Raw genomic sequence first — 17,701 nt, 5'->3', positions numbered from 1 at the left:
TTAAGTTTACTGGCAACACACTTGGTTTTGATACCTACATGCCAAAGGAATAGGTTCTTCCTCTTTTTGCTTTAAACCTTTGGTCCATTTGTAAGGTCATCCTTTCTGAACAATAGGATTTCCATTCATCTGGGGGAAAATATTTTATAGAAAAAGAAATGCTCCACACCCTCTTGTCACAAATGCCAGCTCACATATTTAATGCTGCCATCTCATTTAAACATACAGTAGCAAGAAGAAGTTTTGTTTTGGTTTGTTTTTTTAACCAACAATTTGAGGTTTTAAAATAATAGAGTAAGTGTATGCAAGTGGCTGTGTGTGAGGAAAGGAAGAGTGTGCATAAAAAATGTATCCAACAGCCAGTAACATATGAACCTTGAATTGGCTAATGAAAGTGGTTTTGGTAGGTTACGTTTGAACCACATCAAATAGTGAATCAAGCAAACCTGTAAAGGATCCACATCAAAACCAGACAAAACATGTACAAAACAGGGACCGATCCTGCTATAGGGGTATCTGACACGTGGAATTATTTTGTTTCTATAAGAATTATTTTGGGGAAGTTCTACAACCTGTGTTATACCGGAGGTCAGATTAAATGATCACAGTGGTCCCTTTTAGCCTTGGCATGTATGCATCAAAAGAGGGAAGGAAAATACAGATATACTGTGTGGGTCACAAGACATGATTGCTAACACCTGGGCCAGACCTCAGCTAGTTCTAAATTGGCACGGACTTCGGTGGAGCTGTGCCAATTTACAGTAGCAGAGGATCTAGCTCGAAAGGTCTGCTTCTGATTTCTGACTCTGTATGATCTCTGATGCTGTCATCAAATTCTTTATCATTCTCAATTGCTAACTTGATCTTGTAAAGAGCAATATACAAGCACATGAAACAGCAAAAGCAAACCTCACAATGACTTGTCAAAATGTTCCTGTGTGGCAATGAATGAACTGAACTTCTACAAATAAAAGTGTCAGGTGCCAAAACTGGCAATTTATTAACAAAATTTACTAATCAAACCAAAACAAAAGAAGCAGCTAAACAAATCCTGGTTAAAACTAGGTAACTGATATGTTACGAGGAAAATTTAATGTATTAACAGCAAATATAAGCACCTGTTTGCTGAGCACTCACTCATTCAGCTTGCCAGGCAGGCTTTTATAGCCAATGAAAAGTTCTCCTGGGACCTTGCATTTAAAACTGTCTCCTTTTATAGTGCTAAATGCAGCAAGCTTTGTTTGGGGGTAACTCTGAGTTTTTCCATATCTCTGGATTGGATGCAGCTAGTTGTGTAATTAATAAGACCCAGCTCTTTTAGGGAAGAGACAATCTGAAGAAGTTTATGTCAAAGAAAAAACAACAACTAAGCAGCAAGGATTCACACGCCCTGTTTGAATCCTGGTCCACACAACTGGGTCGGGGGCATTCTCCCCACACACCTAATAAATTATACTCCCCTGAGCAATGGGGTGACAATGGGTGAAAGGAGTCCCTTGCAGACAAAGAGGTAATAAAATGGAATAGCTGACCAGCCTTAGGAAAAAAAAAAAAGACAGGGAAGATTTTCTATCAAAGCTCACAGGCTAGAAGGTAAATATATCTGGGGACCTTGTACTTCTGCAGTTTGACTTCATGGGCATGGATCAGCAGCACACTAGAGTTGCCTGCAAGTCCCATAACGAGGATGAAGAGTCACCTGTTAGAGTCTCCATTCCTAGGAACTCAAAGGCAAAATAAGTAGTAGTGCCTAACCTCACTGCTGCCTGAAATCTAAGCCCTTACGCTGAGTCCCTTTGCTAGTCTGATAGAGTTTGTGTTTAGGGCACAGTACAAAGCCCTAAAGGCTTTTGTCTAAAGGGAAACACAATTTTGTCTTGTGGTGATGGAATCCCCCGCCAAAATACTCTGCTATATTAAGTTGCATATGTGCTTCCTGCAGTAATCTGTCACCTTCTTATAAATCAAAAGTAAAAATATATTCATTTAGCCCAATTTATATATCTATATATTAACAATATGCAAATGTGTATTCTAAACCAGAGGCACAAAACACTAATTGAACAGAAGGTAAACTAGAGTACTCCTATGCCATTTCCAGTGACAGTCAGGCTACTGAAGAAGCATGTACTTGGGTGGGTGAGTGATCATTTGAAATATTCATCACTTGACTGTTCCATATATAAATCCCGAGCTGCTACAACCTAGGATGATACCACAAATTAATTTCTTGTAAAAACAGTAGGAATTTGCTTTAATTTAAAATGAGAGCGCTATATGCATAATTCCTAGATGAGACTCTGATGCCCTATTGTAAATCGATTAAAGAAGCGTTTATAATTAACCTGAAACTTGTGTGACTATGAAACTTATGAATAGCAATAGTTACATTAACAGCCCCAGCTTTGATCTTTATAGGAACTGTGCGTGACACTCAGTAATTTCCATTTCCAAAACTTGTATTTCATAGATCCTGCACTATAAGATGCTGCTGCCAGGGAGTGCAGACAGAAGTAGAGTTTGAAGGCTTTAGATTGCCATACATGTAATTGTAGCCCAGTGGGCCAGCTTACCTCTATTATATTCACTGCTTTGCATTATATTCTGCTTTATTATATTCAGCAGTAATGCAAAGGACTTACAGCAGGGGTCAGCAACCTTTGGCACACGGCTCGCCAGGGTAAGTACCTGGCGGGCTGGGCCGGTTTACCTGCTGTGTCTGCAGGTTTGGCTGATCGCAGCTCCCACTGGCCGCAGTTTGCCGCTCCAGGCCAATGGGGGTGGTGGGAAGCGGCGCGGGCTGAGGGATGTGTTGGCTGCTGCTTCCCGCTGCCCCCATTGGCCTGGAGCGGCGAACCGCGGCCAGTGGGAGCTGCAATTGGCCGAGCCTGCAGACGTGGCAGGTAAACAAACCAGCCCGGCCCACCAGGGTGCTTATCCTGGCGAGCTGCGTGCCAAAGGTTGCTGACCCCTGACCTACAGGCTTGTATCCTGTAAGACATTGGCTTTAGCAGTTAGCATGAGACTTGAGGCCTACGAACTTTGGCATAGAAAAACTTAGGTAACTCATAAGTTTTGGGAAACTGGAAGTAGAGTGTAGGGGGGAATTCTGTCCAGAATAACTTCAGCCAACCACAGAACATGAGCTGACACCAGCTTCTGGAAGATTTTGGATGGAACATCTGACTGCAAGAGTGCCATGGCAACGAACTGATGTACATGATAATGGGGTGAAATCATAAATACACTAACCTATAGAAAATGGACACCTTAACATTGGTAAGGGGAGGAAATACAAATAAGGAAGAGGGGAGAAACCCCTATTGAATATGCATTAGACATGGTAATACCCAGTGGTGAGCTGGAGCAGGCTCCCACAGGTTCCCAAGAACCGGTTGCTAAAATTAGACCTCCGTGGAGAACCGGTTGTTAAAGGGCCAGGGGTGGGCAAAGAACTCTGGTCCACGGGCCAGACCATCCTGTTGCTCCCAGGATTCCCAGCTGGGGAGGCTGAGGCTCCCCTGGCCCTTCCCCCGGTTCCCCCAAGCTGCAGCATGGCCAGCCGCCGGCACCAGCTGGGCAGCTCAGCTGAGCTCCAGAGTCGTCCTGCTGCTTTGAGCTGCTGGCACGGTAAGTGGGGCGGGGGCTGCAAGCTCTAGGAAATTTGCCCCAGGCCCTGCAGGGGCCCCCAGCCCCACAAGTATGTCTCCCCCTGCCCCGGCCCCTCCCTAACTCCCCCCCTCTTAAATCAGAACTTTTTATAGGGAACCAGTTGTTAAGATTTTGGCAGCTCATCACTGGTAATACCAGCATAACATATTACAAAAGTGGCATCCCAGGGCAGTAGGGAAGAGAGATGTAGCCCTTGGGAGGGGCCAGAGATGGCCACTGGTGAAGATAAGGAAGGCGACGGTGATGAAGACGATAATGGCTAACATGTCAAGTTGTTCTGGAAAGGATGGTGTGAGTATGGATGTTCAGATGTATTTTCTGTATTATCTCCATCTACCTTACTGAGTTATTGTGTGTGGGACTTTGCTAAATGTATTATAAATTATTTATTTGTAAATTTAAAAGAGTTCCTATAGTGTGAGTGTTGCACCTGTGCATATCGGGGTTCCCAATGATATAATAATTTTAATAATATTGGGCCTGATCTTGGGATAAGAACCTGTTAAACCTCAAAGTGATAACTGGGAATTTTTATTTATAATCTATAGATCGGTCTACATATGCATTCTTTACTAGACATGAAAAAGTAATCCTGGTTTAAAAAAAATCTGCTCTTTCCCAATGGATTCTTTTGAAACACGGGTGAGAAATCAATACAAGAGTAAAGTTATGCACTGATATTTTTCAGCTGCTAGCATTAATTCTCCACTGCTTCAGGTTAAAATCAGGTGATGTTGTAACATCACCTATGAGATGCTTCTAGAATGACAACACACGGATGAGCTGAAAACACTGCACAGCCCACAAGGATTTTAGGCCAAAATTGCATGTAATCTACCAGTAGCCTAATTTGAAAACCTTCATCCTCAAGAATCCTTTGCTGTACCTATTGTTTCTTGGAATGGGGTCTCAAAGCTGCAATTATGTTAAATAATCAACACACACGACCGTAAAAATACATCAGAGACATCTTTATTAACTATGCAATATAATTGAAACTGGATACACATGCTAGGGCATGGAAAGCAGGCATGCATTAATTTTGCTTATTCCAGAGTATTTTTTTAAATCCTACTTCATATTTCTGAAATCAGTAAAGCTCAGTTTTTAAAGCAAAGGTGGGATGTGATCGCTGAAGCAGGCATGATTCTATAACCCTTACTCAAGCTGCATGAGTACTCCAATTGATTCCCACAGAATTGTACACACGAGTCAAGGCTGCAGCGCAGACTCAGATTCTGTGTATTTGAACTCTACCTAAGCACTTACATGCTCCCATAATTGAAGCAATTGAGCAGTGAATTTACCCTCACACCATCCCTCTGAGGTATTACACTCCTGTTGGGCAGATGGGGAACTGAGGCACAGAAAGATCAATTGGAATAGTCAAAGTCACATGGGAAGTCTGGGACAGAGTTGGTAACGGAACTCACATCTCCCAAGTCCTACTCCAGTTCCTGGTCTTATGGTTAAGACTCTTCAGCACATAACTACATCTCTGTGGTTATTCTGGTTTACAGTCAACACCAATTTTTCTCCCCCTTCTTTGACAAGCCATGTTTTGATGTCTATAGTTGAAATAAACAATAGTAATGGAATATTTATTTTTGGCTGGTTCCAGTAGGGTGGAGGCTTGCTATTCTTGCATGACTCGCATGTACTTATTAAGTCTCCTACCTATCATGGTAGTGATTGTGTTTCTCTGTGGTCCAATTTACTTGTTATTATACAGACAATAGATGTGATAGTGATCATGACAGTGGTTGGAACAAAGCTTGACTTGGAGCTATCTAGGCATATACAAAGGTATATACAGTACTTGCAAACTGGGCTGAATACATAAAAGCATCCTAGGTCATCTTAAGATTTTCTTGTTGCCATATCACACTGAAAACTTGTATCTAATTTGTTGTTCACTGTTACTTCTAAGAATCACTTATCTTTACTTCTTTCTAAGGTCCTTCTACTATTCAGTATCTGTGTTTTGATTATTTTTCCTCTTCATACATTAACATGAATTTGTCCATACTGAATCCAATCTTATTTCCTACAAACACTTCCAACATCTCCAGGCCTTTGCGTTATTTCTGCCCTCATCAATGTTTGTTGTCCTATTTAAAATCATTTGCTGATTTAATTAACCTACAGTTTATCCCATCTTCCAGATAATTAATGAAGATGTTAAACAAGATGAGACCCAATGCAGATTCCTATAGCAGCCTACTATAAAACTTCTCCAGTCTGACAGGTAGCCACTTGTCATTACCATTTGTATGCGCCTTCATCCAGTTACCAATGCATGCAGCAACATTCTCATCCAAGGCAATTTGAATTAAATTTTCAATTAATGTTTTCATGAAGGCTGCTGTACCATGTAAATTGCAGCTGTGATGACTACCTAAATATTCAGTGCATGACAACTGATTCAGCAAACAAAACTTGTTCTAAATTACTATAATAGTTTATAGTAATCTTAACTTTTGATCTTACTCTTGACAGATAATTTTAAATCTACACACATCTAAATTAAATTTTAAAATATCAGATTAATATTAAAATCTGATCTTTTTTCAAAATTGATTTCTATCCATCCTGATATGAAGTGATATTATATAGCAGCCACTTAGCAATACACTTTAAGCAGAATTCAATGTATCTGAACTTACTGGCTCATGTGTTCCACGCGCTCCATAAACCTTAATGGGAATCATGTGGTTATAGCTGCATCTTGCTGTGCATCTTCCTTGCTAGCTACTTGCTGGTTTCAAAATTTATTTAACAGGGATGCTGCCAAGCCGCCAGTCCAGTTTACATAGCTACTTTTGGCACAGCTTGAAAATGGGGCATACCTAATTAGCCAGTGGTAGCATTACAATTCTGCCACAAGGACTCCTTGCACTTGTCATATTGGCACAGCACCAAGGTGTCAGAGTGAATGCTGGGGTCACTGTTTGCTCTCCTTATACACTGATCTCAACATAAAACTTGACTATTCTATATACCAACTCGTTATATAGATCATGTGGCGATGAAAAGAGGGATCATTACTTATACTGTGAAGATCTGCAGTAAATGTATGTCATGACCATATGACCATTCCCCTTAAGAAGGTTCTGACCTTGATTTTGAATGAGTACTGAATTCTGAATAGCGTCCCATCTCAGCCCTCTGTTTATGATACCAGCACTGTAAACACACATCCATTTAAATCAAGGATATGTCACCGAGGATTACAGGCATTTATAACTTGACAGACAAATCCATTTGGTCATTAACAAATAGAAACATACACATCTATAATATACCAATATCTTTTTTTTTCTGGTGCAGGCAAGAACATTTTACAGTACATTAGTCTATATTGTAGGCTAGCACTTTGAATTAGGTTAAACAAACAGCTGTTTTGTTTGGAAAATCCTTTACTGTGCAAATAATTTTTTTTTAAAAAAAAGGGAAAGGAGAGAATGGGAGAGTTTCTGAATAATTAAATCATGCAGACACTGAACTCATAAATGGCAGCTGTATTCACAGGATAAGTTTGAAGGAATCCAAAACAGCTGAAATGGCATGCACACAGTGATGTCAATAATCAGCATCTGAAAAAGTGACACATTTTTACCTGGTGTTTCCAGGTATCACAAATCAGTGTTTCCAGGGGCGGCTCTAGGAATTTTGCCGCCCCAAGCAGGGCAGTCAGGCTGCCTTCCATGGCGTGCCTGCGGGAGGTCCGCCGAAGCCACGGGACCAGCGGACCCACCCTCGCGGCGCCAGCAGAGCGCCCCCAGAGGCTTGCCGCCCCAAGCACGCGCTTGGCGTGCTGGGGCCTGGAGCTGCCCCTGAGTGTTTCATGTATACTTGAGTAAAGGGAAGGGCAGCTGACTAACAAAAAGGATATAGGCTATACCTAGGCACAAGAGGATAAAGGACAAGACATATTTTGAAGTCTGCCTGATTTTGTCAGCCCATGCTGGAAGGGGATCACTCACTGCAAGCAGCACCCAGTGGGTAGGCAGGGCATGGCAAGTCCTCATCTTTCCCAGTGCCCCCGTTCACAGCCATTCTAATCCGGCAGTGCTCTGTCCCTTCCATGACTCAGCCCTGGGGCCAGGTCACATGTTTTATGTCTGCCTCTTTCCAGGTATTTAGAGTCCATCAATGGAGTAGCCCTCCACATCAGAGTAGGGCAGGGGTTCTCAAACTGGGGGTCAGGACCCCTCGGGGGGGCACAAGGTTATTACATGGGGGGGTCGCAAGCTGTCAGCCTTCAAACCCTGCTTTGCCTCCAGCATTTATAATGGTGTTAAATGTATAAAAAAGTGTTTTTAATTTATAAGGTGGGGGGGGTTGCACTCAGAGGCTTGCTATGTGAAAGTACAACATAGCAAATGCAGTACAAAAGTTTGAGAACCACTGGACTAGGGTCTCCAGGTCTCCCCTTGGTTTGAGGTCTTGGGATCTTGACCCTTCAATCCTAAGGGCCTTCTCTCCCCTAAACTATCCCTATCAGGGGTCAATTTCTGCCTTCAGCACCCTCTAGTGATTAGTAAAGGAACCCAGCCCTACCTTCTCCACTATGTTCCGATCCCGGGCCCAGTGTAAGCAGCTAAGTCCTGCACTACCAAAGTACTATACTGCTGCCTCTCTGCATCACTTCCTACCAGTTCCCTCTTTTCCAATGGGTTTAAAAAAAAAAAGTCATTACATAACTGGAAATCAAAGATAAAGTCTTAGACCTTCTGAGAATCCCAGCTCTCTCCCTTAGGTTTTGGCCACATTGCTATAGTTAATCCAGAGCTCCTTCCTAGAAGCTCAGTGTGTAGGTCACTTCACCTCCACTGTCCGCTGCTCTACTCTCCTGCTGAGCACCTCTTCCAAGCTATGTATGCTTTGCAGATGTGGCAGGCTGGGTCTGCCTGGGCCCAAAGCAGCTGCTTAACCTCTTCCTTAATGGGTGTGAAAAGGTATACCCACCCTGTCACAACTTTAAAAACACATTAGACGTTTACTCGCCTTTATTCTTTAACGTTACTACTCTTTTCTGGGGCAAAAAATGAAGTTCTTGAGTACCAGTTTCCCAGATACAAATAAAAGACGGGGAGCGAGGGCGGGAAGGGGAGGGAGAAGGATAGTATATTTCAGACCTGGATGTAATCTGTATCTTTGTCGCTTGCCATGCAATTCTCCTTTCATACTTATAAAAAGAAACTGGCAGTTATGATAGACCAATATTTTGAGCAATTAAAAGAAAAAAATTGGCACAGTTAATTAAGCCAGTAAACATGGAAGGCTACCACCTTTCCTCATGCAAGTAGTTCCACTGACTCCTGGACAAGTACTAACTAGGCCCTTTGTAAGTATGTAAAACAAAATGAGATGAAAACCTAATATTTCCTTATAAAGCTGCCTACTATTTTTATCTTTTTTAAATACCTACAAGGCCATTATTCTTTTGTTATTTTTCTACTCCAGGTTTTATCTATTCTTGCACACTGACATCTAAAAGTTATTTTTTTATTTGAAGTTCCGTTTGCCACTATTACTATTACAGATTTAATTTAAAAAAAATAGTTTATATGCTCCTGATTTGTGGCATTAAGATTCATCAAGATCAAAATAAGGCAACTTTTTTTTTAATACATTTATGTCCTACGTCATAAGATAAATGCTGTTTCCCATCTTTTTCCACCTAAATCCTTGAAGTGAAAACAAAATGCACAGTCTGAAATGTATATATGCATGCATTAGTAATGTATGACAAGTTATTTCACAGGAAAGCTGCTCTATTAGTTTCAGCAGCAACTGATCTAATAACAGAGGGGTAGCCGTGTTAGTCTGGATCTGTAAAAGCAACAAAGAATCCTGTGGCACCTTATAGACTAACAGACGTTCTGCAGCATGAGCTTTCGTGGGAAGTGGGTATTCACCCACGAAAGCTCATGCTGCAGAACGTCTGTTAGTCTATAAGGTGCCACAGGATTCTTTGATCTAATAACACAACTGGTCAATCTCTTTAGTCTTCAAAATTATTTATTTAAGGGAATATTAATGATAGACTGTGCCTGCTTGCCTACTGTTACTGTACAAAGTCAGTCCCGGGAACTTGTTCTGGGCTTTATCAACAGAGATCCTGGGGCATCTGCAAGTGTCATTTAAAGAGAAAGTGACATCTGGTGCAGATGACCCTGAAGCAGTGAAGTGCAGATAAGTAACCAGACAGGTCAATGCAAGTGTAAACTGATGGCAGTGAGGGACACCGGTGGAAGGACTTAAGCTATGTCTACAGAATTCTGCTGGCAAAGTTACATCAGGCAGGGGTGTGAAGAGTGCTATCCCTGAACAATATAGAAATGCTGGCAAAAGCAGCTAAGGTAGACACCGAAATGCTGGCAAGATTGTTTTAAGCTATGTGGTTCTTCTTGGGGGTGACACAATAAGCTGCATCAGTAAAATCACAGCTTTGTCAGTATAAGCTGCATCTACACTAGGAGTTTGCTGGTATGGTATACCGGCAATGCACTCCTAGTGTAGACATGGCCTGATTGAATCAGTGTAGTTGTATCAATATAATGATTCAGCCACATAGCTCTGTACTAATATAACTCCTGCCAAAACAGAATTATGTTGACATGAAAATGGTTTAGTTATTTTGATTCAAGTGGCAATGTAAGACAATTTGAGTATTGACACATGGTAGTTACTGCCTGAAAAAATACTGGTGCAACATTTCCATGTAGAGTTGGCCCAAAATATGAAGAAAAAATCACGAGTGCAAGAAACACAATATGGGGAAGGAATTTTTTCCCCTCTATTTTTCTCATTGTACTTTTTCCTTCTATTGCCTGCAATGGAGAGAGAAGAGCTTTCCAGCAGCCTTAAAAATTGCTGTCCAGTTATGCTAATGTTTTTGCACAGCAAAACTTTCCTGGCAGCAAGAGTTTTTATTCTAGTATCAGGAGATCCTAGGCAATCTCAGAACAACTGGTACTGAAAAGGTGCTACGAGCTCGGCACCACTCGGATACGACAGAGATGATAATTATGTTGGATTCTCTCATTTGGGTGAAGGGAAAATATGCCTGATGGAGAAAGATAATGGGTGTTCCATTCAAATTTTACCAAAAAAAGTCATTGTTTAATATTGAATGTAATGAAGTCTTTAATCTGTGAAGTTTAGTGAAGTTCATCTTCTGACTGTTAACTCCATATCAATCAGCGGTGAAAATGTAAGGCTGTCTCCTATCACTCGTACACCAGGGCAATCCTGCCCGATAGGGGATTGTTAGGGCCCCTTTATGCTGCTCCAGGTCTTTTACACAGCATAGACAGGACAGAGAAGAGTGAGTGTCTAACCCAGTAAGGTTGGGAGGTTTTTTCTTGAAGTTAAGTTGTTTTAGTTTTTAAAAATTGCTTCTCTGGTCTGGTGAACGACTATAGTATACACAAGGTTATCAGTAAAGTGCCACATCTATAAACTCCAAAACTGTATGCCAAACACCAGAATTGATATTCAAGGGTTTTCCCCCCTAGATGTGAACGCCTGGAAACAGAAGTATGTTTACAAACCTCACTTTATAACCATGCGGTAACTGCAATTGTATCACGCTACAAAAGAGGAGCAGCACTTTTTGTTCATTTTATTTACTTAATAATTATGGAGATACAGCAGTCTCTCCTTATGCAGTTTAAAATCACAATTCCTATTTCCCTTTCTTTGCAGAAGGCTAAACCAATTTAATTTGAAATTTCCCATTTGTATTCATCTGACAACACAGAACAGGTTTTGGAAAGTTTAGAAGGTCATCACAAAAGGTATTAGGAAACAGCTTTTTTTAAACTAATTTATTTTTTCCCAATAATTTCCTACGATTCCTTGTCACCTCACCTCCAAAACAGCCTGGTCTTTAAAAATTCATACTAATTTTATACTGTTAGCTTCAATGAGACTGAGGCTTTTTATTGTTCCTGAAAAACACGGTAGCTTAATTTTGAAGTTATCAGATACATATGTTCTGAAACAATGAAATCCAGAATTTATGAAATCCACAAGTCCTATTGCAAAAAATGTAAGGAGCCCATATTCAAGACCGTGAAAAAATATTTAGTGGTAGTCTCCAAGCAGCTTTATAAAATTAGTGTAGGGACTGTATTTAAAATAGTAGATAATCCATCTATATCAAGCTTCCACAAATCTTTAGGTTTTTTCCAATTTTTGTTATAATCTTGAAGTTAAGTATCAGAGGGGTAGCCATGTTAGTCTGGTTCTGTAGAAGCAGCAAAGAATCCTGTGGCACTTTATAGACTAACAGACGTTTTGCAGCATGCAAGCATCCGAAGAAGTGGGTATTCACCCACGAAAGCTCATGCTGCAAAACGTCTGTTAGTCAATCTTGAAGTTATGAGACAAAAACATTATGACAGGAGTTAAAACTGTAAAGGCATAACATTTAAAAAAATAAAATTCTGGTGTGTGTGTGTGTGTCTACTGCATTCTAAGATTAGAGTAATTAAACAAGTGCTTGAAAATCTTCAAGTTCCATGAACAATGTTAATGGTTCACTAAAGCTGGTCTATATTCTTATTCTCTCTGCATTCCAGCATCCACCCAACTATACAGAACTCCATCTTCTGAACTTCTTGTTAATATTGCACTAGTGCAATACTGGGATGAAGTTCAGAACATAGGGAGGGCCACTAAATACATCTGGAACCCATCCTACCTGATTAGGGAGGCTGTCACTACTCCTACTTCTAGGTAAAGGAAGTTACAGGTTCCAGCAGCCTCCCATATAACAGTAGCTTCTTCTTCTCACTTTGTGTGCACAGCCCTTGTTAATTTTGGGTGTCACTCATTTGCAACAGTTAGTGCTGGTTATTGGATTCACCCCAAATCTGTTGCCTTCATTAATCTGACTATGGTAACCACCTGTTTGTTGGTTCTATGAGAAAAGCAACCTAATGAGATGACCTGAGTGGGACTGCTCACAGGTTTTGTTTGTGTGTGTCAGGAAAGGACAAATCTTCATATACCCTTTCCTACCACTGTTCATAGAATATCAGGGTTGGAAGGGACCTCAGGAGGGCATCTAGTCCAACCCCCTGCTCAAAGCAAGACCAATCCCCAGACAGATTTTTGCCTCAAATTGCCCCCTCAAGGATTGAACTCACAACCCTGGATTTAGTAGGCCAATGCACAAACCACTGAGCTATCCTGTTCTCCAGTCCCTGTATGCATAGCCCTTAGGGTGCATCCTCTCTAGGCAAAAGAGGTGTATTAACTTGAGTTACCTAACACATGGTAAAATCCTAGTGAAGACAAGGCAGTTTGTAGGCTTCACATGAGTCAGCAAGTCAAATTAAAGAGTATAAGGGAGCCTAGTCTTTAACTCAGCTTACTAACCTATAGGAATTTTCCTAGTGAAAACAAGAGCTTACTCACCAAAAAGGGGTGCCACCACAGAAAGGGCAGAGACAGCCAACACAAATGGGAATCATCTTGGTTAATTGCCACATCTGTTGTCCTTCCTCTTGGACTGGGTGGAGTGCAACAGGATGAGGCAGAGGTGTTTGAGGAAAAATTTAAACTCCTGGGGGAATTCTGCATCACCACCTATGCAGAATTCATGTCCCCCACAGATTTGTTTCCCTGCAGAAAAATGACTTTCTGACCGAGAAGCAAAGGGAAGCCACAAGAGTGGTCATGCACCTCTCCCCAGCAGTGCAGGTACATCATTTCGGGCACCTGCAGCAGCTAGCGGAGCGGTAAATCACTGCCAGGGAGGGGAAGTAGAAGGGACTGGGGATGCCCCAGCTGATGGCTCCTATGCTATGCTGGGCTCAGCTGCTAAACCTGGCTTGGCTTGGCTGGGGGAGGATGAGACTTCCTGCAACTCCAGCCACTCCTTGCAAGGAAAGAGGAAGCTCTGAACCCTCCCCCCATCTCTCCTCAGCTGCAGGTCAGGGTCACTATACAGGGATCTGCTCCCCCATCCACCCCCCCCCCCCAATGCATCCAGAACAACTGTCTTTATCTAAGTAACTCCCTCCCTGAGTACACCCAGCAATCACTCTCTGAAAGCCTCTCACAGGTCAGAACATCTGATTATTGTGCTTTGTTTTCTTTGGGATTATCTCCTCTGTGCCTAGTTTTATTTGTTAAAATGGCTGGTTTGGGGTTAGATCTTTCTGTGTTTAATTTTCTCACAGTATCTCCTCCCCCACCCCGCCCCAGAGATGGGAGCATTAGAAACAATCCAAGACAGATGGCTGTCCAGCCTTTTTGAAAACCACCAGTGAAGGCGATTCCATGACTTCCCTCAGCAGTTTGTTCCATTGTCCTGCTGTTCTTACAGTTAGGAAGTTTTCCTGAGATTTAATCTAAATCTGCCATGCTGTAGTTTGAACCTATTGCCTCTTGTCCTGACCTCTGTGGCAAAAGAGAACAACTTTTCTCATGGCAGCCTTTCAAGTATTTGAAGACCACTATCATGTCCCCCCCTTAATCTCCTCTTTTCCAAACTAAACATACCCAGTTCCTTCAGGCTTTCCTCATATGGCTTACGTTCCATCTCTTTGATCATTTTTGTCACTCACCTCTGGATCCTTTCCAGTTTCTCTACATCCTTTTTATACAGCGGTGACCAAAATTGGACACATTAGTCCAGCTGAGGCTTAACCAGCACCACCCACAGTGGTACTATCATCTCCCACAACTTGCATGCTAGGCCTCTGTTAATGCAACCAAAAATTGCATTTGCTTTTTTTTGCAACAGCATCACATTGTTGACTCATGTGGACGCTGTAATCCACCACCTCTCTCAGATCCTTCGTAGGAGTGCTGCTGCCAAGCCAGTTATCCCCCATTCTGTATTTGTTTTTTCTTTCTTAAGTGTAGCATCTTACATTTGATTTGCTAAATTTCATTTTGTTGTCTAAAGCCCAATTCTCCAATTTATCAAGATCCCTTTGAATTTTAATTCTATCCTCAAGTGTTTGCAAATCCTCCCCTCCCCCAGCTGTGTGTCATGTAAAAATTTGATCAGTAGGCTCTCTATTCCTACACTCAGGTCATTAATGAAGATGTTAAACAACACCAGACCCAGAACAGATCCCTGTGGAACCCCACTTGAGATCCCCTTCCTTTCTGATGTCATTCCATTAATAATTACTTTTTGTTTGCAGTTGTTTAACCAATTATGCATCCAGTTAATGGTAGCTCTACCGACCCTGCATTTCTCCAGCTTACTTATGAGAATGTCATGTGAGACTGTGTTGAAAGTCTTGCTAAAGTCCAGGTATATTATGTCTACCACATTCCCCCTATCCACCAAATAGTTACCTTGTCAAAGGAGGGAATCAAGCTGGTTTGGCATGATTTGTTCCTGGTAAATCCATGCTGCCTGCTAGTGATCACCCCTTCATCCTCCAGGTATTTGCAAATTGAATGTTTTATACATTGCTTTAGTAGCTTCCCAGCTGTTGAAGTCAGGCTGACTGGCCTATAGTTCCCCAACTCCCCCTTTTTAAACATGTTATAATATAATCCTGGGTTTGCCTAGTCTTTACATTGTCCCTAGCTTCCCCTTTGCTCTAGCAGGGGCAGAAAAGGAAATAGGCTCAGTCAGCCCCCAACCTTGTACAGATTACTTCCCTCCCACTCCATGTCAGCTCAGCATCAATAGCTAGTGAACAGAGGAAGGGGAGAGAAATCAAGGCTCTACCTACTCCCCAACACCAGCACGGGACAGGAAGTAGAAGCCCTGTAAAGGCTGCTCTCTCTCACACACTGTGATTAGATTGGTAGCTACTCAAGGGAGTACCTTATTACCCCCACCCCATAGGTGTATAGCATTGGTCACAGCATGGCCCATAACAAACAGAAGTGCTAACTACAAATTTCAAGGCAGAACATTTTAAGCTGGGGGGGAGAAGTGTGCCAAGTAGCATGGCTTGAGGCAGACAGATTTATGCAACAATTCTAATTGTAATCTTAGCAGAAGACTTCAGTTTCTTGAACACTTGCTGCAATTTGTAGGCTAAAACTTGTATAACACCAAAAAAAAAAAAACCAAAAAACAATAGATTCAAGTACTATAATGTTGATGTTGTGCACATCTTTTAGCAAACTGTGGGTTAAGTAGTGGAGTGCAAACTAGAAGATGATCCATAAACTGCTTTATGGAAAAACAAATTAAACATTATGTAATATGGCAAAGGATTATAGCTGGCAGCTGCAAGCCTATGTATTTCTGTGGAATACATCAGTAATACACAATGCCGTTCTGTTTTGTAATGCAACATTTAAATTGTACAGCTAGTCAAAAAAATGCTGTACTTAACATTAGGTGTACAGAAGTCATACAGACCTCAGCTATTTTCATTGTCATCCTCCACTGCAATCTATTCACTTCATTTTCATAGAACCAGAGTGCAAAAAACCTGATTAAAAATATTTTAAACAATATTTTTCATTTAAATCTGATTTTTTAATTACATGTTACTAGTTCTTTACTTTCCTCCCTTTTTACAGTCAAATTGCCAAAGATCATATTTTGTACTGGTTTCCTTTAATTAGCTTCATAATTCTTAGAAAATATGTATGTAAAAGCTGAAATTTTACTAAGAAGTTTATCACTTAAGGTGGTCATCTGTGCTCAAAGATGCAAGTCCAGAGCCTCATTAACATCCATACTGTGAGAACCGCCCAAACTTACACACAAAATTGATAAGTATAGCCAGTGTTATTTGCAGCCAACATCATCTTCTGACACAATGAATTACAACAGGTTAAGAAAATTTAAATGCACTGACTATGCTATAGACTTCCATTATGGTTTTCAGTGTGAAGTCAAGGGGACTTTTGCTCTTAAATCAATGAGCTGCTTTTGAAAATCCCACCATTAGAAGTTTAAGCTTAAGCTATTTTTGAAAATGTTGACCTGTGTGTGTAAACATTCACAACACCTTTTTAAAAGTTTAAGTAGCTTTTTGCTGTTAACACTGATGCAATTTTGTTGTGACGTGACAGATTTTATGCCACCAAGAAAGATTTTAAAGACATACATTTTCAGCCCTGGATGCGGCAAATGCTTTACACATGCTTAAATAAAAATACCTGACGTGTTGTTCTTCACAGAAAATTTTTAACTAAAGCTTATGAATCTTAATTCTAGAAGATGACAGATCTCTGAAAGAAATTGTAATGCATGCGAGGCAGCTGTCAAGTCATTTTATTTAGAAAATGGAACACATTACAAAGGAAACTAAGGATACTTAGTTTACATGTGTGTGACGCTGCACTCTATATGATTTTATGAAAATATGCTAATGTAACTGGAATATGCTTCATGCAAAAGGTCTCTTGTGTAAGGTATCATTACAAAGCTTATAATCTATAGAGTGTTATCATCCTATTTGTATAAATGTACCACTCTTGTATCTGAAACTAGAAATATGAAATATAACTCTGAAGGCCTATTGTAATTATGCAAAGTGTGGGCCATTAATGGTGATTTGGCATCTTGATGACTCCCATTAACTAGGACAATTGACTGCAGATGGCTCTGTTTTACCTGTAAGTCTTCTTGTATACATGTGTGATGGCAAGTGAGTAATGAAGTCTTACAGTGACATGTTATCATGTCACCTGAACTGGAATCCATCTTTAACCTGCTGTCTTTCCATTGAGAAGGAGGGGGTGGGAACCCAGAGAGAGACAAAGGATTCCCACCTTATGCAAAAGATATATAAAGGGGTGGAACAGAACAAAGCGAGGAGCCATCCTGAAGAATCCCCTAGCTACCACCTGAGCTGGAACAAGGGCCATACCAGGGGAAATGATTGTGCCCAGACTAGGAAGGCATCCAGTCTGTGAAAGAAACATACTGAAACATCTCTGAGGGTGAGATCTTATCTGTATTCCGTTTCTTACTATATTAGACATAGACTTGCGTGTTCTGTTTTATTTTGCTTGGTAATTCACTTTGTTCTGTCTGTTACTACTTGGAACCACTTAAATCCTACTTTCTGTATTT

The 17,701-nt window shown here is 41.1% G+C and overlaps 1 protein-coding gene across 3 annotated transcripts in view; it reads right to left on the bottom strand.

Annotated features, from left to right (window-relative positions):
* FAM171A1 (family with sequence similarity 171 member A1) overlaps positions 1 to 17,701 on the bottom strand; it is a 128,106-nt gene that overhangs the window by 59,851 nt on the left and 50,554 nt on the right. The window contains exon 1 of one of the 3 annotated variants that reach the window (XM_039526972.1): positions 12,389 to 12,408. The exons of the other annotated variants lie outside the window; for them this stretch is intronic. The gene's annotated coding sequence lies outside the window, so the exon portion shown is untranslated. Of the gene's footprint in view, positions 1 to 12,388; positions 12,409 to 17,701 lie in introns of those variants that run through there. 3 annotated transcript variants of the gene reach the window in all.

The sequence above is a fragment of the Mauremys reevesii genome, linkage group 2, assembly GCF_016161935.1.
Source record: "Mauremys reevesii isolate NIE-2019 linkage group 2, ASM1616193v1, whole genome shotgun sequence".
Lineage (NCBI taxonomy): Eukaryota > Metazoa > Chordata > Testudines > Geoemydidae > Mauremys > Mauremys reevesii.
This window is presented reverse-complemented; position numbering and strand designations above follow the sequence as displayed.